The 23,262-nt window shown below is 39.0% G+C and overlaps 1 protein-coding gene across 4 annotated transcripts in view; it reads right to left on the reverse strand.

Moving 5' to 3' along the window:
• MITF (melanocyte inducing transcription factor) overlaps window positions 1–23,262 on the reverse strand; it is a 228,130-nt gene that overhangs the window by 125,106 nt on the left and 79,762 nt on the right. Inside the window, exon 1 of one of the 4 annotated variants that reach the window (XM_043885249.1) lies at window positions 6,618–6,787. The exons of the other annotated variants lie outside the window; for them this stretch is intronic. The gene's annotated coding sequence lies outside the window, so the exon portion shown is untranslated. Of the gene's footprint in view, window positions 1–6,617; window positions 6,788–23,262 lie in introns of those variants that run through there. 4 annotated transcript variants of the gene reach the window in all.

A 23,262-nucleotide genomic window follows, 5' to 3' on the forward strand; every position in this document is an offset into this window, starting at 1 on the left:
CACGGAAAGAGCTGAGTGGCTTGGGAAGGTGACTACCGCAGCAGGAAAACAGGCCACAGTGTGGTTTATGCTAACAGCTGACGAGTTAGGGCGTGGACAAGGCCTTAAGCAACAACAGTCACATACAGAGAAATGGAGGGACACGGGGCACATGGCATTCATCATCAGAGTCACCCAGACAAGAGGGAGTGGGACGGTGTGGTGAACTAGACATAAATCCATGCAGGCTGAATGTTGGCCCATATGTTTGGGTCTCCAGATTTTTCAAAGGAATATGTAAACACTAAAGAGAGTACAAAAATTAATTTTGATCGGTCCACAATTGTTTTCAACACTATGCAAGCTACACTAACATCTAACAGCCAGATTGAGAACAGGACGTCCCCAGACTAGCAAAGACTACTGACTTCTCTGACCCTGTCCCCGGAAGTCACAGCAGTGCCCCATGCAGGGCGCTGAATGGCACCTTCTCAGGGTCTTTGCACTTGGCAGATAAACTCTAAGAAGGTCCATGGTGGCCTAATCTTCCCTCTCAGAACTGCATGAACAAATATTCCGACTTACCTAACTTTTCAGTTCTTTTTTAAAAAAATTTTATACTGAAGTTAAGATGATTAACAGTGCTGTGTTAGTTTCAGGTGTACGGGAACGTGATTCAGTTTTACATGACCTGTATCTATTCTTCTCCAAAATGTTTTCCCATTTAGGTGATTATAGAATATTGAGTAGAGTTCTCTGTGCTACCAGTAGGTCCTTGTTGCTTATCTCTTTTAAACATAGCAGTGTGTACACGTCAATCCCGAACTCCCAATCTATCCCCCCAACACTTCTCCCTGGTAACCATAAGTTTGTTCTCTGGGCCTATGAACCTGCTTCTATTTTGGAATTTTGGGAATCTTAAAAAATGATACAAATGAACTTATTTACAAAACACAAAATTTTCAGTTCTTAATGCACGATGATGGGAAGCCAATGCATCTTAGGTACAAAACAATGCTTTCTCAGAGTCACCGTGCACAGTTACCAAAGCGAAACAAAACCCTATCAAGGAACTGCAGAGCTCTGAATGGTACTAGAATCAAGGAAATTCTAAAATAGGTCAGAAAAGAGCTGAAATTGTTTTAAATTCTTACCAGGCAAAAAATAAAAATAAGATGATCGGAGGGGAAAAGGCTACTTTTCTTTATTTATACCTTGTTTTTTTCCCCCTCAAAAACTCAAGGCACCTTACATAAAAGCACACAACCCCCCAAGATGAAACAACAGAAAACTAATGTGCGTGGGTGAAGAAAACAAGATGAAAGAAAATTCAAAAAAAAAAAAAAATTAAATGACCCTAGGAATAACATTAGTTCACAAAAAGCAAATAGGAGCCTGCATATTTTCTAAAGGTAAGTCACAAACTGTTTTCTAAGCCACTAGGCACTGAGTCCAAGGTCTACACAGGCCGGGCAGTTAAAGTAAGGAGGTAAAACAAAGGTAAGAGTGTTTGCTCTGTTGTAAGGGAAATGGCATTACTTTATTGGATCCCATGGTTGCCATGGAGACACGTGATCCCAGCACTGCTAGATCTGATTTTTCAGTAAATGCTGGAAATCCAAACACACTTGCGAGAAATCTCATTTTCCAGCATTGGCAAACTAGTTTTTCTTTTGATTTGAAAAAAAAAAAAAAAAGTATGGGTTAAAGAAAACATGCCTGTGGCCATAAAGAGGAAGAAGACATGATCAGTTACATGACTAACTGTATCCAAAGGACAAAAACCCTAAGTTGAAGAAGTACAGTCATTTGTGGTATAAAAACCAGAGAGACACTTCTTCCAAGAATCTTCATAAAGAAGACACTGGAATATCCATCCACAAAAGAAGCACCCCATACAACCAGGATTCATGGGTTGTATCTCATGATGACCTTCCAGGGGGGTTAAGAGTTTAATACTGTCATGTAATAAAACTAACTGCTGAGGTTGAGGGGGAAATCAGGGCAGGACAGATTCTCAGGTTTAGAGATTCTGCTAGTCTAGATTATTTCAGGTATGGGTATTACAGTAGATTGCCCTTACCTACTTTTTAACCAATGAATCCTACTGACAAATATACAACTCTCTTGCTTTTCTTTAATGTTATTTGACAAATCAAAGTAAAAGCGACCTTGCGAAATGGCTTTTTTAACGACACTGCCCTCCTTCCTCATTGTTTCAGAGGATTCATAGTAACAGATGAACCTCTATCCTTCAGACAGTAATCCATAAATATTGGTTTTTCACAAAAGCAATCTGAGAAGCATTGAGTAGCATCATGTACAAAGTTAGATTTCCTGATGAGGACCTGGAATGAGGTGCCTATTAAGTTCAAGGTCATTTGCTTTACCAGACAGTCTATCTAGTAGTAGGACTGAACTTTGTGAATGTTGAAGAACCTGCCAGTCACGAGCCAAGGAAAGGTACAAAGGGAGAACCAAATGTTCCCACAAAAAAAATAATTTAAAAAAAAAAAAATTGTCCTGTATCTCTTCCAGGTCACGAACAAAAGGACACACAATCTCTAGGCCACACAGTGATGGTCCCTGGAATCGCTGGGGTGCTAAAAGGGCAGTTGGGTTCCAAAGTAGGCTCTTGACATGCCTAGAACTAGTGCAACTTGATTTTATCTATTTCATATAGAGCTAGTTCTGTTCCGAAGCTCATTTTGAAAATGCAAATCTGCTCAAACATGACCGATACATTCAAGGGCAATTTGAGCGTAACCCACATGAACTTGGTTTGGTCACCAAGGAACAGTAACTGAACACAGAAAGCCACACCCCACTGAATCAAGCAGTGCAGAAAGACACAAGATGTACATACTGCAAACATCTGCCTGCTACTTCAGTTTACCATGTGTATTACAGACCACAACCACCCAGTACTTTGCTACAACTTCCCACCCCATTTCAGACAAGCCTACTTACACCACTTCCCCAGAGTATACAAGCTGCAACCTTTCCCGCAACTCCCTTCACAAAAAAATACTAGGTCTTTTCAAGGCAAAGCTTGAAAAGTTGTGTTGTATTTGCATACTGCTTAACCATTTAGCAAGTGTAAAACTCTTTTTTTTCTATGGTTCCTATCTTTCCTTTATGTTCTTCATGAAGTTTTTGAGTGTTGTGCACCTATAGACTACAGGGGCCCCCATAGACTCTGTACTATCTATTGTATGATTTCCCATTATCTAGTGGTTTTTGTTTGTTTAAGTCTTTTTTAGAAATGTGTATGTTTTGTTAAAGCAGACGATACTGGGATACTAAATGTTATTCGAGAAAAAAAAAATGATTTCACTAGAATATAAGTTTTCCTCGAAGCTGTCATGTTGCCCAACTCCAGGGAACACCACTGACATCTGATGTGTATCATTTCCATTATAAATTAACTCAGCATTTAACAAATTATTATGTAAGGCCTAATATGTGCCATGAAAGCACTACATTTCAAAGGATGCATGTGGTCACTTTGGAAAAATACATGAAAGCAAAAAACTGTAAAAAATAAAAATCATCATCAAAATATGTAAGCATTTTGATATTCTTCCTTTCAGTCTTTTCTCTTTGCACATATAAACACCACTATCCTTGCCACATGCACTATTTTGCCTGGCCTGTTTATCTTAACTAGGCTTTAAAACTGGCCTGCCACTTCTTAACTAAATATGCTTACATTTCTTTAAAAAAAAAAAAAAGTGTTACCAAATTGACTCAATCATTTAACATTAACCGAGTATGCACTATCTGCTGAGCAACGTGTTACATGCAAATTAGAATATTCAATAGACTGGGCTTAGCCACCCAAAGACTTTCTTAAAGTTTCCAAATCTGGCACAGTTGCAACATTTCTTGCCCTTAAGATTAATTACTATTTTTGTTCTAGTTCTAAGATTGGTTAAAAATATAAATTATATAAATAGCACATTTGGATAAAAAAATTAAAAAAAAAATAAATAGCACATTTGGAAAAGAAAATGGACTTGTATTATCAGCCGCTTGCAAATTATAGCTTCAAGAATTGCATTCTGCCCTTGTATCTGTCACCTTTTCAAATATTGTACCACCAGAATTAATGATACAAAACAAAGCTGTATTTGAATATTTCTAAGTAGTAAATACACACATTAAAACGTCATGAAGACTGCCTACTAATTTTCCCTCTTTGTTTCTTCCAGGAAGGTTATTTTAAGATTTTATTTTGCGCATGTGTGATGATGGATTTAAGAGTTGAGTAAATTATGAGGAAGATAAAGATAGATACAGATACACCTAAATATGTGTGTGTGTATCAAAGACTGGGCTCAAATGTGTGTGTGTGTGTGTGTGTGTGTGTGTGTGTGTATTTTCTTGAGTTTTCTTTCCCACAAACTGTGAAATATATATGTCATTCTATATATTTAAGTTAAACTCGCTAACAAGCAACTAGGTGTAGAAAGCTGTTTGGGGTTGCATCTTATCTTGTCAGTTGATGAGATGCTGAGAAAGACTAAGAAATGAGGGCAACAAGGACAAAAATCAAGAGAGGTGAGATAATCCAGACACATAATGTGCTCTGAAATCACTAACCGATTTTACTCCTCTCTATAAAACATTTTAAATATATATTTTTAAATTAACTACTTAGTTAAACCACTATTCAGGTTCCACACCAGGGGAGGGAGGGAACATTGGCAAAGGTCACAGGGTTACATCTTCATAGGCCATTCAGGTGCCAGCCTTCACCACACTTTATGCTTCTCGGTCTCTCTCACTGAGAAAAGACCAATGTCTTATTATGATAGCCATTTCCAGGTGGTAGTGAGCTAAGGCTCTAGTTAAGATTCCTATTCCTTTTAAAGTACCTGTGTGTGTGTGTGTGACATGATGGATTAAATATTGCAGCTTGCCCCCAGGCTTTTCTCAAACGTCATACCAATTCACCTTGAGTACTCATAGAAGCAGTCCTGGAAAGTTTGCAAAGGGACAAACGTGAATCCATAACTTTTCCACCAAAGCACGTTTCAGCTGAACAGCCACATCCTTGGAAGCCCTGGAAGGAAGGCCTAGGAGAATGGTCTGAGTTCACCGTCAGCAAGGGAGAGGTCTCCGGGCAGCCTCACATTTTATCTCACATTCTATTCTCTAATATCCCCTTGCTTTTATCAGCAGGAAACAGTTCTTACATTACTGACTAGTTGAATTACTGAGGCTTTTGTGCCTGTATCCCAAATATTCAAGAACTACAGATGCTGTGAAAAAGATGGGCCATATTAACCTCCAACCCCATGCAGACCTGGGCACTAGGTTTCAGACTTCCACTAAGAACATAAATGCTTTGATTTTTTTTAAAGCTCTAATGTGCATGTTTAAAAAAAAAAAATCAACTCCAACCCCCTTACTCCTTTTTATCTATCAGTGTTTCTGGAGGAAGGATTATATTTAGAGCAGATCAATTTTCCCCATCATGGGTACTAAACATTAACGGACAGAAATCTTGAGGCACATCCCCTTCTAAGCCCAAAGAGATGTCTCTGCCACTCGGAAAAGCTCTCAGCCCCCAAAATGCCCCAGCGCTCACATCACAGTGACCTCCTCCAGCCTGGAGAGGAAGGGACATGGGCAATATAGCCACAAGCATGCCGGGCAGAGACGCAACTGGGCTCCTCCAGCCCCTCCAGCCCAGACTCGTCGGTACCCTCTTCCATATAGAGAGCTACTCAGACCCCATCATTCACCAGAGTGTCCTACAAAGATACAAAAAAAGATAAAGTCCTTAACTGTGCTAGATACCGGAAGGAAAAAAAAAAAAAGAAAGCAGCCACAAAATAAAAACTGCCTTTTTAAAGTAGCTATGGTTAAACATAAAAAAAAAGGAAAAATCACATGCTTTTGCTCCCCATACTATAGCTAATGAAAAGGGGCATTTACCATCCAGTGGAAAAAGCAATGTTTTATAATTTCACCAGCAACTACTACAAAGCTCATTTGTAAGAGCTTGGTGAATCCTTACTTCTTCTAACCTCGAGAACCAAAGCTTCTCTGAGGTCAGAATCCAGGGACTTATTCTAATGTTGAACGTTCTCCTGAGTCCCTTTAAAAGAGAAAAAAAAAGGGAAAAATTAACTTCACATTGACTGATGCATGACATTGTTTTAATCCAAAAAAAATGTGCAAGTCGAAACCATTATAACATGTCATAAAGCATCAGTAATAGCCACTCAGCAAGAACTAAACCATTTTTAAGGTCATAAACAGGCACATACAGCATGCTACACTAATTTATTAGAAACATCCTCTTGAAAAGAAAGGGTCACTGAGGGCTCTGGTTCAATCACACTGCTCTCCACACGCCAGCCGCAGAACTTACATATGACCTTTGCAATTCCCCTTGCAAATCCTCTCAGCACTCAAGACATTTCACTTTAAAAACTAGGGGGAGGTGAGGTAAAGCCATAAAAATCAGTAGCAGGAACACCAGAATATGCTGGAATAAGATAAATGTCTTTCTCACAGAAAGAAACGCAGGCACTGTTAACAAACGCAATCCAGCGCAAAAGGCAACGAGTCAGCTCTCCTTGACCACGTATATTTTAAACTCAGAAAAGCAAAATCAGACTTACCCTGGGAAGCCATCCTATAGGCTGACTCAGTAAAGTAGCCTGTCGACAAGCCAAAAACAGCTACAAACCAGGGCTCCAAAAACTCCCTGGGTCTAATCCTCTCATCCACCTCCTGACCCCTGCCAGTGCGTATGCATCTGGCTTTTGTTGAAGCCACTTCTGCAAACGTACAGAGGATGAGTAATCATTCAGACTTCGTAAAACATGCCAAACCCATCACTAATAACAGCAGTACTCATCACATTTTTGAGTGCCTTGATTTTATTTTTTTAAGCAAAATTAGTGTTTTTGCTGATGTAAATTCTCTGTCACTAGACCATGCACACATTATCCAAAAGGCAATAGGCTGCATGGTGTGTGCATAACGTTTTCTGGGTCCCTGTCAGCAGGGAGAAATGCTGAACTAATCTGTAAAGGCATAGCCTGTTTGATAAACTGTCTTTTAACATGAATTAATACCACTACTTTCCTAAATGAAACCTCTACCCAATTATACTCTTTCACTGAAAAAGGCAATCACTTTATTGTAATAATTAGAAATACTAAAGAAGAAGATACTCAAGCATAAATTCATCTTTCACTGGCATCCCCATCCAATCCCTTCTCTCTTAGAGATAATCACTATTAGCAATATTCAATGTATCGTTTCAGAAATTTCTATACACACAGTACACATCTGTATACACACACACACACACACACACACATTCTTCAGAATAACTCCTGGGGACTAATGAGTCTTGGATGTCAGAATTTTCTAGATTTTGTAACATATTAAAGTATATACAGAGTGTGATATCCCTAGAGAGACCAGGGCAACAGCTCATAATCAAATGTACTAATATTTCTGCCAGAAAACATGAATATTCAATTAAGTGAGATAATAAAGACTATAAATAGCCTCATGTCATTTCAGGTCAGGTAATTCTTCTAAATGAGATTTTAAAAAATCATTCAATACTCAGAAACTTTTGAATTTTGGAACTGTGGATAAAGGATTTCAGCACTATAGGTTTTCTTCCAGTTACTTACCAAGTTTTGAAAACTCTTTTTTATAAAAAAAAAAAAAAGGCTCATGATAAGAAATGTTTAAGATGTATCTGAATAAAATTAAAGTCACATGTAAAAATCCCACCACACAGAGAACTGAGCTTTAACTCACTCATATACTGAGTGCCTCCTAGGAGTACAGACTCAATACTCTTAGCAACTGAACAACAACAATAACACACTAAAAAATTAAGGCAAACACAAACCCTGTTTTCTTTTTAAAAGTTTTTGCTGGAGTATAGTTGGTTTACCATGTTGTGTTACTTTCAGGCATGTAGCAAAGTAAATCAGTTATACATATATTCACTCTTTTTCACATTCTTTTCCCATATAGGCCATTACAGATTATTAAGTAGAGTTCCCTGTGCCACACAGTAGGTTGTTAGTTATCTGTTTTTATATATATAGTGTGTATATGTCAGTTCCCATCTCCCAATTTATCCCCCAATCCTCACCTCTTGGTAACCATAGGTCTGTTCCCTATATTCGTTCTCCTACTTCTGTTTTGTAAGTAAGTTCCATTTGTACCTGGGTTTTCTTTTAAGATTCTACATATAAGCGATATCATGTAATATTTGTCTTTCTCTGTCTGACTTACTTCACTCAGTATGATAATCTCTAGGTCCTTCCATGCTGCTGTAAATGGCATTATTTTGTTCTTTTATTGCTGAGTAATATTCCATTGTATACATGGACCACATCTTTATCCAATCCTTTGTTGATGGACATTTAGCTTGCTTCCATGTCCTGGTTATTGTAAACAGTGCTGCAGCGAACACTGGGGTGCATGTATCTTTTTAAATTATGGTTTTCTCTAGGTATATGCCTAGGAATAGGATTTCTGGCTCATGTGGTAGCTCTATTTTTTGCTTTTTAAGGCACCTCCTTACTGTTCTCCATAGTGGCTACTATCAATTTACAATCCTGCCAACAGTGTAGAAGGGTTCCCTTTTATTATTTTTTTTAAAATAATAATATATACCTTGAAAAAACTTTCCTAAAAAAGATAGGAACTCTTTCATTTGCTCATTCAGTGACTCAAACATTTATCTGAGCTTCTATTATATGTCACAAACTGTGCTAAATACCAAGCACTTTGGCAGCCAAATGTAGCATATAAAACTACCAGACATCAGATTAAATCTGAGTTTCAAATAAACTAGACATATTTCAGTATAGCATGTCCCACATTTGTGACATACATTTTTACAGATACAGTTTTTAAGTATTTGAGATATACTCATGCTTTTTAAATGTTCCATATTTGGACAGATTTATATTAAAGTATTACTCATTTTGACCTGAAACTCAAATTTCACTGGATATATTTCATGTGCATGAAAGAGGCAGAGTCCTTGCCATCATGAACCCTCAGTTCAGTTAGGAGTGGAGGAAGGCAGGTGGACAGGTAATAAATAGGCAATCAACTACACACAGAGTGTAAATAGAAAAAAAGGGCTATGGAGGTGATAAGCTGAGCAATTAAGATGGAAATGGCTTCCCTGGTGGCTCAGTGGTAAAGATTCTGCCTGCTAAGGCAAGGGATGCGGGTTTGATCTCCAGGTCGGGAAGATTTCCTGGAGAAGGAAATGGCCACCCAGGCCAGTACTGCTGCCTAAGGAATCCCACGGACAGAGGATCCTGGCGGGCTACAGTCTATGGGGTCGTAAAAGACTCAGACATGACTTAGCAACTAAAGATCAACAACAAGGTGGAAATAAAGAAGAACCTGTATTTAAATATAGAGTTATTAAGGAAAGGCTTGTCTAGGAAGCAAACTCTGAGGAAAGAGCGTGCTGAAGGAAATAACCTCATCGTAGAGTTTGTATAAGACCATGCCCAGCAGATGCTCAATAAATGCTCCTTTATTCCTTGGCAGTGTCAGAACTTCATCTCTGGACTCATCCTTGTCTGGCCCTATGCCATGAGATTGAGATAGTTAGAAAAGGTAAATACTGACGGGGCTTCCCTGGTGGCTCAGACGCCACCAGGATCTGGCACAATGCGGGAGACCTGAGTCCAATCCCTGGGTCAGGAAGATTCCGTGGAGAAGGAAATGGCAACCCACGCCAGTATTCTTGCTTAAAGAAACCCCGTGGACAGAGGAGCCTGGCGGTCTACAGTCCATGGGTTCACAGAGAATCAGACCACTGAGCCAATAACACTTTCACTTTCACACACAGGTTGACCACCAACGGTTTCCTTCTTCAGAAAGTCTGGCAGCCACCATCTGTCTGCAACCTCATGAGAGGTCCAGAGCCAGAACATCCCAGGACAGCCCCCTTGAAGGCCTGACCCACAGAAACCATGGCAGATAATGAGATGATAGTTATTATTTTCAACCACTATGTTTTACTATGATTTGTTATGCAGCAATAGGAACCAAGTGTTGGCAAGAATGGGGGCCACTCAGAATTCTCAGCCCCTGCTGGTAGAAATGTAAGTTGGGGCAACTGCTCTGGGAGGGTGCAGGTGGTACCTAAGAAAGCAGACTTACATACACCCAGAGCACCACGCCCTCTCCCGCTCCCACTGTCGCTGCTACACTTTGGGTTCTCACCATTTCCCACAATATAGCCCCTTCCGCCCTTCTCTGCTGGGTTTGCAACATCCCCACCACCAATTATATACACAGCCCCCAGAATGATCTTCCTAAAGCTCACCTTTCACCATGCCAGTCTGCAGCTACAAAAGTCTTCCATATATAAACTTAATAAACATTTGCTGGTTGATTACTTGTAAGAATCTAATCTGGGGAGTTTTACTAACTTGGCATTGAGGATGAAAACACAGAATGCAAATAACCCAGGCATTCAGAGTTTACAGGCAGCTCCTTGAAATGCCCTCCAAAAGAAAAAAAGAAAAAGAAACCACTGCCAGAAATTCCAACTGTTGTGAAATACATATGTGGAAATACATCTCAAGGACCTATTACTTACTATCCATTCAAATAGAATGTCACCAAAAAAAGATTGAGTACTGTTATCATGCTGACAACCAAGATCAGATTTGCATAGCGAAGAATAAATTTCTAACCTGAAAGCTCTTCCATCACATGGAAAGTGTAGACAAACAGTGTATAGAAAATGAAGAGGAAGAAAAAGAGAAAAAGGAAGAGAAGGGAGGACAACCTTTAACCTTCTCCAGAACGTTCTGTTAATGCTCTGCTCTTTGATGACTGTCTGGGACTGCATCATTAGTGGTGGTAACAATGGGAGGGAAAAACATAATAATTTTAACAACTGTCATTTACTCTGTGCCTGCCACGTGCAGACATTATGCTGAGCCATAATATACTTATACTGTTATCAGAATTAATGCAATCAACATTTATGCCAGACACAGCGCTTTCCATTTTGCGAGCATCATCTTATTTCATCCTCACCACAGTCTTACGAGGTCAGATATTATTATTACTCCCATTGTACAGATGAAGAAACTGAGGGAGGGAGACTGCCGGCCTCCCCAGCTTGTCCAAGGTCTTAGCCGTGAACACCGGGAGGGTCCAGCACAAAGTGAGATTCAACAAGTGGTGAAAATCAGTGAGAAAAACAGGAAACTGCCTCATGGGAATAACTGACATGTGGAAAGAAAAGTAAAATATGGAAAACACTGAAAGTCAATTTATGGCAACATAAGAACTGAGATTCATGAAACCACAACCAACAGGACTGAAATACACATAGAGCAACATGAGGAATCTCAGCTAAACTGGCAGAATTGAAACTCCATGTTGTACACTTTGAAAGGAAGAATCAGATCCCATATTTATTCATCAGATTATTCAGTGTATATCAAATATACACTGAACATATACTATGTGTTAGATCCGGTTTGAATCACCGGGGATACAACAGTGAAAGAAAGAAAGAAAGGGAAGTTGCTCAGTCATGTCTGACTCTTTGGGACCCCATGAACTGCGTGGATGTGAGAGTTGGACTATAAAGAAAGCTGAGCACCAAAGAATTGATGCTTTTGAACTATAGTGTTGGAGAAGACTCTTGAGAGTCCCTTGGACTGCAAGGAGATCCAAACAGTCCATCTAGAGGAGATCAGTCCAAGGTGTTCATTGGAAGGACTGATGCTGAAGCTGAACCTCCAATACTTTGGCCACCTCATGCGAAGAGCTGACTCATTTGATAAGACCCTGATGCTGCCAAAGATTGAGGGCAGGAGGAGAAGGGGACCACAGAAGATGAGATGGTTGGATGGCGCCACCAACTCAATGGACATGAGTATGGGTAAAATCCAGGAGTTGGTAATTGACAGGGAGTCCCGGCATGCTGCAGTTCATGGGGTCGCAAAGAGTCGGACACGACTGAGCGACTGAACTGAACTGAACTGCACTGCAGCCTACCAGGCTCCTCCGTCCATGGGATTTTCCAGGCAAGAGTACTAGAGTGGGTTGCTGTTTCCTTCTCCAGGGGATCTTCCCGACCCAGGTATCAAACCCAGGTCTCCTGCATTGTAGACAGATGTTTTACCATCTGGGCCACCAGGGAAGTCACCATACAACAGTGAACAAGGAGACAAAAGTTTCTACTTCTATGCAACATTAGGGTGAGAAAGGGCATATGGACAATAAAGTTAGTAAATAACTAAGTCATCTAAGATATCAAAGACTGAAACATCTGTTAAAGACAGCAACTGCCAGGATAAAAATAAAGCACTAAGGACCAAGATAGGGACAGGAGAGGGATGTTATTTTGAACACAGTAGTCAGGGTGAGCCCAGAGTGTTAACAATGGGGCAAAAGCTTAAAGGAGGAGAGGAGATGAGCTCTGTGGATGGCTGGACGTCAAGCATCCCAGGTGGGGCCAGGCCTGGCACACTGGAGCCACAGTGAGGAGGCAGGTCTAGCCACTCCAGGAAAAGACCAAGGGAGAAAAGAAGAGACACAACCAGATGAAATAACAGGATCCAAACTGCAAAAGGCTCTTGGCCACTGGATATCCATGCCTCTTCAGCTTTGAGGGTCATGAATTACTTGTATAAGCTGAAGAAAGCTAGAAGACCTCATCCAAAAAATGCACATACCCTAAATGCACTGTCCTAATTTCAGAAAGCTGACATCTCTGTCTTGGACTCCCAGGATCTGAACAAAATCCTAAAGGAGATCATAGTTCCTCCAGCTGAAACAAAGAGACAGCTTGGAACAAACTCTATATTTAATGACATCCCAAAGGCGGACAGCATTTCAGGACAATGGACACCAAGGTTCCTCCAGGCTCTGAGGCTTCGCTTGTCCCATTATCCTCACCAATTTGGGGAGGTCATGCTCAAGCACCAAGAGCCCTGAGGGAAGCCAACTACATGTGTCCCCTGGGGACTTTCTGTTAGTCACAGGGTTCAAACACAAAACTACATCAACAGTGACCTTAATATCCATAGAGTAGAGGAATGCATGCAGTCATAGCCCAAGGGGAACTGGGTGCACTTGGACAATCAACCGCCCTGCAGTTCATACGTGTGTGTGTACACAAATGTGTACACATATATTTATATATCCCAATTCTTTTCATATAAGCTAGACGAGAACAGAAACTGTTTTTTGTTTTGTTCCATTTTGTTTTGTTACTGATGAATTCCCACTGCTTAGAACACTGTCTGGTCCACAGTTAAATGCTCAATAAATAAAGAATGGCTGAATGAATGATTAAATTCTTTGGACTTATTTGCAAATAATTTGATGCTCCATGATGCAAATAATTTGATGCTCTATGATGCATCTCTTGATGCAACAAGAGCATAGTATTCCATGTCCTAAATCATGCCTATGTAAGAAAATATACAATGGAGAAAAGACAATCTAACAAGCGGTGCTGGGGAAACTGGTCAATCACCTGCAAAAGAATGAAACCCGAACACTTCATAAACTCAAAATGGATTAAAGATCTAAATGTAAAACCAGAAACTATAAAACTCCTAGAGGAAAACATAGGCAAAACACTCTCTGACATAAATCACAGCAAGATCCTCTATGACCCACCTCCCAGAGTAATGGAAATAAAAGCAAAAATAAACAACTGGGACCTAGGTAAACTTAGCTTTTGCACAGCAAAGGAAACTATAAGCAAGGTGAAAAGACAGCCTTCAGAACGGGAGAAAATAATAGCAAATGAAGCAACTGACAAAGGATTAATCTCAAAAATTTACAAGCAGCTCATGAAGCTCAATACCAGAAAAAACAAACGACCCAATCAAAAAGTGGGAAAAAGACATAGACAGACATTTCTCCAAAGAAGACATACAGATGGCTAACAAACATATGAAAAGATGCTCAACATCACTCATTACCACAGAAATGCAAACCACAATGAGGTACCATCTCAACGCTGCTCAGAATGGCTGCTATCAAAAAGTCTACAAACAATAAATGCTGGAGAGGGTGTGGAGAAAAGGGAACCCTCTTACACTGTTGGTGGGAATGCAAACTAGTACAGTCACTATGGAGAACAGCATGGAGCTTCCTTAAAAAACTGGAAACAGAACCGCCATATGACCCAGCAATCCCACTCCTGGGCATACACACCGATGAAACCAGAATTGAAAGAGACATGTGTACCCCAATGTTCATCGCAGCACTGTTTACAACAGCTAGGACATGGAAGCAACCTAGATGTACACTGAAAGACGAATGGATAAGAAAGTTGTGCTACATACACAATGGAATATTACTCAGCTATTAAAAAGGATACATTTGAATCAATTCTAATGAGGTGGATGAAATTGGAGCCTATTATACAGAGTGAAGTAAGTCAGAAACAAAAACACCAATACAGTATATTAACGCATATATATGGAATTTAGAAAGACAGTAATGACGACCCTGTATGCGAGACAGCAAAAGAGACACAGGTATAAAGAACAGACTTTTGGACTCTGTGGGAGAAGGTAAGGGTGGGATGATACGAGAGAATAGCACTGAAACATGTATATTACCATATGTAAAATAAATGACCAGTCCAAGTTCGATGCATGAAACAGGGTACTCAAAGCCGGTGTGCTGGGACAACCCTGAGGGATGGGATGGGGAGGAAGGTGGGAGGGGGGGTTCAGGATGGGGGACACATGTACACCCGTGGCTGATTCATGTCAATGTATGGCAAAAACCACCACAATATTGTAAAGTAATCAGCCTCCAATTAAAATTAATTCAGTAATTAAATTTAAAAAGATTAGAAATTATACCACCTTTCTGCCTTTGTCATGGAGGTTTCTCACCAATGCTTCTCAAACCATTTGCAATTTGTGGTTTGAATCAATTTGTTTTTTTTTTTTTTTAATTTCAAATCCAACACAGACCAATACTTTTGTAAACTATAATAAAAATGAATTCTAAGACAAATGAAAAACAAAACACACACACAAATATGCAAGCCCAAATCTGTATTAGAATCAAGAGACCTAAAATCACTCTCTCCAATTGCTATAAAGGTTTTTGAACACTCAGTACCTGTTCATATCACATCTCACTGATGACTGACATGCAGTTCATGAACCACTCTAATCCATGGATCATACTTGCAGTAGCAAGACTCAGATCACAAAACACACAGATAGACATACATGTATGTTGGAGATTTCAGTATTCAATTCAGATGCTAATAATGCATTTGCTTTTCAGCTGACAGAGAAAAATAGTGTTCTGCTTCTTAATACATTTCTGTCAGATACTTATTTCAACTATCTAGGAATAAAATTAACAAGTCCATGATGCTCATAATATCAAACTCCAAGAATACATTAAAACACTGACGACACCTCACTTAAAATTATCCCAAGATATAAGCACAAAAATTAGAAACAGATTGTTCATTTTATAATAGATCCTACATTATGTAGAATGATTATAATGAGATGTGTTTTGTGTATTTAAATAAGATGCTGATTTTATATTAATCCATTTATAAAATATGGTCTTTATATATTTATCATCTATATTTATATCTGCAGCTTTACAGAAACATATTTATTGTGCAAACTAGTATAAAGAGGCTTTTAAAATGCTACTAAAATGATACACAAAACATTTGGCCAAAAAAACACTGGGCCACAAATGTTTTCCTTTACCTATTCTAAGCTTGTTAGCATTTCCTACTTGAAAATTATCATATATACATACAATCTAAATAAAATAGGATTAAGTATAATTTATAAACAAAACTGATGTATGACACGCCTAAGAAGTAAAGAGGCTGTCCTTTTCTGTTTTCATTAAAATAGCTTAAGATTGATGAGGGATACTAGCCAATCCTCTTAAATTATCCTTTGTCTAAAAATACAACATTTGAAACTATATAAACATAATCCTGAAATGTCTAGCCATTCACAAAGCTTCCTTAAGTCAGGATGAGTTAATGATCTTCACCAAAGTCCAACTAAACACTGGATTAGTGCATTCCAGAGGAAAGCTTACTTGAGACTAAACGCGAAGTTAGTACTCACTAACGTAGCAGCCAGGTAAGTAGACGCTACCTTTGGGCCAATTATAAATGAGGGCGAAAGCAATCCTGATGGTGCTCCTAACAGGAATTTTCTAGAGGTGGGATTCAAGACAGTTGCCTTCACGTTCTCCAGAGCTTCTGTCATACCATCTGGCAGGAGGAGTAAATGGTTATTGAATTACAGAAGGAAACTGTTGATTCCTCATTTCTTACAGGTCACTGAGGCTCAGGCATACAAACTTCTTATTGCAAGAATTTTGCATCTTTGGGCAAAGCAAAAAAAAAAAAAAGAAGCAAATGTTATTCTAATGGTGAGCCTCCATGGCAAAAACTGAGATGATAACTCAAGAATGAAATCTGCTGAAAACTTTTCTTCAATCCCTGCCCTTATACCTGGATTATAACAGGCAGATAATGAGTATAGCATGGAGAAAGGAAGAGAGAAGATAAAAAAAAGATGCAAACAAACAAGTTTGAAAAACATGAAAACATGATGCACAAGCAACAGAATGCAGATAGTGAATTATGTTGATGCTTTGTTACAATTTAAAAATGTTAACTTGAAAAATACTAACAACTTCTATTCTTTGAGAGCTTATTATATATCAAGCACTGTGCAGGGCATCCATCATTTCACACAATTTTTTCCAAAATCCTGCAACACTAGTCATGATGCTCCTTACAAATAAGCAGACAGGCTTAAGGATGTAAATAACTTGACTAGGATCAAAGTTAGTATGTTTGTCTGATTTCAAGCTTTTGCCCTAAACCTCAAACTTCTCTATCTTCTAATGTCAAAACATTAAAAAATAATAATGAAGACAAATGTTCATACTTGTAAACGCCCCAAACTAAAAAACTCCCCAAATGCCCATCAACAGGAGAATGGGTAAATCTCAAAAAAAAAAAAAAATGTATTTGAAGGAATACCATATAATCATGAAAAAAAGCAACTATTACTATCCACAGTAACAAAGACGAATTTCTCAAACATATTCATGATGAATAAATGCCAGACACAGGCAAGTGCCTAAATATGACTAAATCCATTTCCATAAAGCACAAAACTGGAAAAATTAATCTATGCAGTTAGGAATCAGGGTGGTGGCTACTGTAGGGTGGGGTGATGACTAAAGAGTACAGGAAGGGAGCATCTGGGGTGCAGATATCATCTGATTCATTGATCTGAGAACTCCAGTTCTATACACTTAAAATAAGTATGCTTTTCTCTACATACATTACACTTCAATAAAATATTTTTTATCAAAAGAAGATGCATCTACTTAAGGCATTTTCTACTTTACTCTTTTAATGTATTTAGACTCAAATATTCTTTAATAAAGCACATACTATATTTTCCCATGCTTTAGATATCTTAAGTACAAATATAAGAAAATAAACCATTTGAAGAACAATATAATACCATCTATAGCAACATGAATGAAGCTAGAGATTATCATATTAAGTGAAGTAAATTAGATAAAGACAAATTTCACATATCACTCAGATATAGAATTTAAAAATAAATGCTACAAATGAATTTATTTACAAAAAAGAAATAGACTCACAGACACAGAAAACAAACTGATGGTTACCAGAGGGAATAGAGGAGGAAGAAGAGAAGATAGATCTGGAATGTGGGATTAACATATACACATTACTATATATATGAAACAGATAAACAACAAGGACCTACTATATAGCACAGGGAACTATATTCAATATTTTACTAACCCATTAGTGGAAAGTAACCTGAATGTATATGTGTGTATATATATATGTATATATATATATAAATAACTGCATCACTTTGCAGTACACTTGAACACAACATTGTAAATTAACTGTATGTACTTCAATTATAAAGTAATTATAAAAACAGAAAAATCATTAGAGATTTGAAAGTAAATAGATTGGAGTTGGGGGAAAACAACTGACTAGAAGTTAAAAAAAATCTGTCTTGGTGTATTCTCCTGCTGTCTAAGTGCACACTCTTGAGAGGAAGGTATTTAACCTCACCTGTGGTCAGCTTCCTCATCCAAAAATGGAAGAAATCAGACCCAAAAATCCTCAATGCACCTCATTCTAGTCCCTTTTTTTTTTTCCTGAGCGCTACTCTTGCTTGTATCACACTGATGCAGCACTCACACAGAAAACGGGAACTGCTTGCGACCCTATCACATGATACAAGGGTAGAAGGAAGCGGACTTGACACATACATTTAATCAACCTCTGATTATCCATGTAGATATTGCAGCTCTGCAGACAATCCCCAGGAACTGAATTAAACCACTCACCACTGGGCCCCACAGCAGCCTGTTCACGTATCCTGAAGCTCCCACACAAAGCAGAATGGTCAACAGGTCCAACAAAGCCGTGTGTGGATTTTTAACTCTAGGATCAACAGCACCCTACAGTCCACAGGGTCGCAAAGAGTTGGACGCGACTGCGCACGCATGCACGCACGCACACACACGGGCACCACCAGCCTCCACTTTTACCACAGATAATTGCAGATTTTCAGCTTTTCCTAAGATTTGGTCATTCGATCAGAAGAACACCGAGAAATTAACAATAGTTTATAACATTCAGATTTCATGCTCCTTTGTACAAATTTCTTAGACTCTCCTACCTACCTGCTTCATGCAGTGCAAGAACAAAACCTAATTCTGATGGTGGACCACTGTATTAGTCAGGATCCAATCAGGAGACAGAAACCAGAGAAATTTGAATGAAGAAAGGAATTATTAACTATCACAGAGAATTAGCTAATAAGAAGCAAACTCTAATATAGGAATGGCAGACATAAAGAGCCGCCATGATCCTTAGGGCTCAAGGTCCTCCTCCCCAGGGCTGAGACCCAGGAGCTCTCTGCATGGGAGGGAATTCACTGTGGTCCTACACGTACAGAACTTACTGGACTCCACCCTCTGGACTGCCTGGGAAGGCTATTCACAGAGAGGTGGCCCACCAGAGACACTCACCTGCTGCAGAAAGGAAAACTCCTTCCCCTTGCAACATCTCTCCAGGGCCCTCTCCTGACAAAGCTTAACATCATGCCAACAGGCAAAAGAAAAACATCTGCAGGGTCCAGATCCATTTTCATAGAGCAGGCAGTAAAGCGTGAAAGTGGATCTGAGAGACAATAAACTGATAACTAGAACACATCCTATAGCAAGCAATTGCAGTAAGTGCTAATAACCCAACACTCTCCATGCAAGCCACAGATGCTAACTTCATCCTATAAGAACTGCCCTGGCTAAAGGTGACAAAACTGATCTGGAGGAAGGAAAATTCTTTGTCAAGAGGCAAAAAAATCTGACAACAACAGCAGGATAACAGAATTACTTCCACATCAGGTGCAGAGTTCTTGTCTCCTGGGATACATCTAAACTGTCTTTTTTTTATTTTATTTTATTTTTTTACTGTACACTGAGCTTGTCTCAAATCATTTTTTAAATAGTCCTTAGCCTGGCACAGTTTTGATAATACCAGTCTTCTGACAAATGATGACAGACTCTGAATATCAAATCACTCACTGAGCCATAAATAATGTTGCTCATATTTTTGACCTTTGCTTAGCCATTCACACGAACGTGGTAACTGTTCTGTAATACGATAATTTCAGGCCTGTGTTTGTATGTCACTCATGGCCTTTTGTCCAAGCTTTGGTCATTTTGCCAACCAAAATGCAAAGCTGGAGTATATCTTTGGAACCAGAAAAAAAAATCATACTCATATCCTCAGAGCACAGGATTAATGATCAGATAGTGTCACGGATGATTCCAACAACAGGAAAGATTCAAAATAAAGGATATGAGCAAACACTGGCCAATAACTCACTTTGGTACAGATCACAACATGCAGGCTTTTGAGAGAACATCAGATCTGGAGAAAGACCCTGATGCTAACAGAAATAGAATAATCATAATCCATATTTCCAGAAGAGCGGAGAAAAAAGCATGTAAGACTAAGGTTCAAAACAGAACTGTATGGAGCATACAAGCAACTAACCTTAAGTAGGAGGGTACAGAAAAGCTGACTGAAAAAGCAGAATGAAAATAAATACTCCCTGTGAACATCAACCTAATTTAGGATTCAATAAGCCTGAGCTGAATAATTAATTTCAATTGGGGCAAAAAGAGACTTTGGAAAAGAAATAAAACAGACTAGCAAGGAAATCACAGGGACAAGCAAAGAATGTTTTATGTTGGTGGGTGGGTGGGTGGGGGGTGAATTCAAAATCTGGGAAATAACTTAGTCACCGTTTTGCAGCACAGTCTGGGGAAGGAAGAACTGAGGCTGAGACGCATAGAAGCTGCTCTGTTGCTCTCTACCTCACTTAGCTGTTTTCTCTTCCTGGGACTCAGTTGTCCAGTTTCTTACTTCCATTCGATTGTGGTTAGGTTTGGTCTTTTTTTCTCCACAGGAAGGTAAGCTCTGTGAAGGCAGAAATGTCTCTTTTTTTAAACTTTATTTCCCCAGTATCTAGGACAGTGCTAGGAATGGAACTCAAGAAATATATGCTCGGTGAACTGACAAAACCCAAGAAAGGAATTTCTATATTGGGTTTTGATTGATTTCATATATATATATATATATATATATGTAATTTGATTGATTATATATCCAGTATCAAGTGTTACACAGCAAACACATTCTAAACCAAGGGTCACTAGTAATTTTAGGCTTCGTGTTGCATGTTTTCTTGTTTTGTTTTACCTTAAGTGGTTGAGAACAAGTATTCATTGTAAAAATCATTCTTAGTTCCATAGCTAATACAAACACACACACGCGATCAAAGCAATCTGGCTTGTACTTCTGCTTTCATGGGTAGATTTTTTTTTTTCTTTCCTATTCTAAATAGAGAATTCAGGAGCTAATATTAGTCTTGCTGCTACCTATTTACATTTTTTTTCTAATTTTTTCAATCTAATTTGATCCTGTTGAAGGAAAACAATAAATTCAAGGGCCTGAAACAATAAAACGTAAAGTGAACAAGTTCAGGACAGCAAGAGAGAAGCCACCTTGAATCCAAGTGTATGGTTCCTGCCACCTCTCCTTGTTTCCCATACGTCCTACCCACTAGATTTTAAGTTTCAGCAACCTCATTAATTTGTCAAGCTTTATGACTCAAGCTTAGGGGGTGGGGGAGAGGGCAGTGACCCATGAAACAAAGACTTCAATGTCTCCAGAAGCTGAGAAAATCCCAGCATTGTCAGGGCAGATACTATTTATAATCCAGTTAAAGTGTACGCTCCTAAATGCATTTTCTACGGCGAATATCCGACCCACACTTCTGAATTCCTGGCTTCCTCAATGGTGAAGAAGGCAAGCAGCTGAAAGTCTGAGGACTGAGAAGGGGGAAAAGTGAACTCCTTGCTCTTACTATTTTATAACATGCGGCATCATGTGACAGAATCAAAAGGTTCCTGTTCTTGACTCACCTTTGACAAGAAAGTGCCTCATTGCTACGAGCTTTGCACTTAAGTCACTGGAAACATGTGGGGTTGGAAAATATCCTACAACACACACTTTAGGAGAGAAAAAAAGTTATGGAAAAGTCCATTTAACTTTTTTCCAGAAAAACGCACCCACACAGGAATAGATGCCAAGCAACCTTATTGAATGTGTGTATGTGTGGCCCATCATTGTGCACATACGCTACGTTAACACTTTTCTCTACGGCACAAGAGTAGGGCTCTTCGGGAAAGGAGGTATCTTGCCCCGCTGCTGTCCAAGGGGCCGGAGGCTAGGCAGCCCGGCGTTGCTGCAGGGGCTCGGTAGTGATTGATGACGGTGGACTCTGCAAGCCCTGCACATTCCCTCCACTCCACTCATGGATCCCAACCAAATTAATTTTCTCCTGTGCCAATTCCATCACATCCCTTGGGTTTACAAAGAAGTTTTTACCAGGCCATCAGAACCCAGAAGAGAATGAACATTTTCGTCCTGGCAGGAACTTAAAATAGAGCTTAAAAATAAAACAATGGAAATGAATTTTTAGCTCTGCAAAGCTCTTAGTCTCTAGAAATTTCTTGTACAACTGAAAAAAAAAATCCTACTCCTGCTCTTACTGCTCCATTTAAACTGCAAGTTATGAAGAAACTAATGGAGAAAGTCTGAGGTTTTCATTCCAGATCCGAACTGACATATCAAACTAAACAGTCATGTCAAAGTATAAGTGGAACCAAGTTTCATCTACATCCCTGGTTAAGAGTTTAGCCCAAAGAGCACTGCCAAACAGAAATATAAAGTGAGCCACATATGTAAATTAAAATTTTCTAGTCACCATATTAAAAAAAAAAAATGAAGCAGATGAAATTAATTTTATCTTATTTCACCTAGTGTGGCCCAAAGAGTATTTCAACATCAATCAAATCAATCAAATAAAAAATAAAAATAAAAAAAACACTGTGATATTTTACATGTTTTTATGTTTTTGTTTACAAAAACAGGTGTGAATTTTATACTCACAGAGCATCTCAGCTTGAAATAGTCACATGTCAAGTGCTTAAGAGTCATGTGCGGCCTGGGCTACCATATTGGACAACAGAGCTCTATAGGCTTCTCCTATGTTTCATTAAACTCACTCTTCCAATCCAGAAAGTTCTAATTGCAACAACAAAGCTATCATTGGCAGGAGAAGATATTCTGAGCAGTGTTTCAACTTCTTGGACAAGTTCACACCTGGCCTTCACTCTCCGACACGTCCACACTTGGGGCCATCTGTTACAATGGAATGATGCCCACGAGAAAAGAGGTTACCAGCTTCTAGAACCAGACATGCAACCACAGCAAGAAGATTCTCCTAGCTTAAGCAAGTTCCAAATCCTGAACTTCTGAACTTCATTTTTCCCAGGTGCTGCATCTGGACATTTAGCAGGGCTTAAATTAGTACCATTTTTGAGATACTGTCTTTGAAAGAGAGGAGAGAAAAAAAAAAAGGACTGAATTTTTTTTAGGATGGGCCTTTGAAGAAAAAGGTTAAAGGAAACACAAGCTAACATTGGAAGAGGCACTGTGCCCTTCATATGCCATTTTAAAAAAAAAAAAACACATCGAGGCTTAAAAAGTCTCTTCGGTATGAACTGTTTATTCCCATCATACCTTCAACAGAACAACTATAGTCACGTTTCTGAGAACAC

The sequence above is a fragment of the Cervus elaphus genome, chromosome 24, assembly GCF_910594005.1.
Source record: "Cervus elaphus chromosome 24, mCerEla1.1, whole genome shotgun sequence".
NCBI classification, from domain to species: Eukaryota; Metazoa; Chordata; class Mammalia; order Artiodactyla; family Cervidae; genus Cervus; species Cervus elaphus.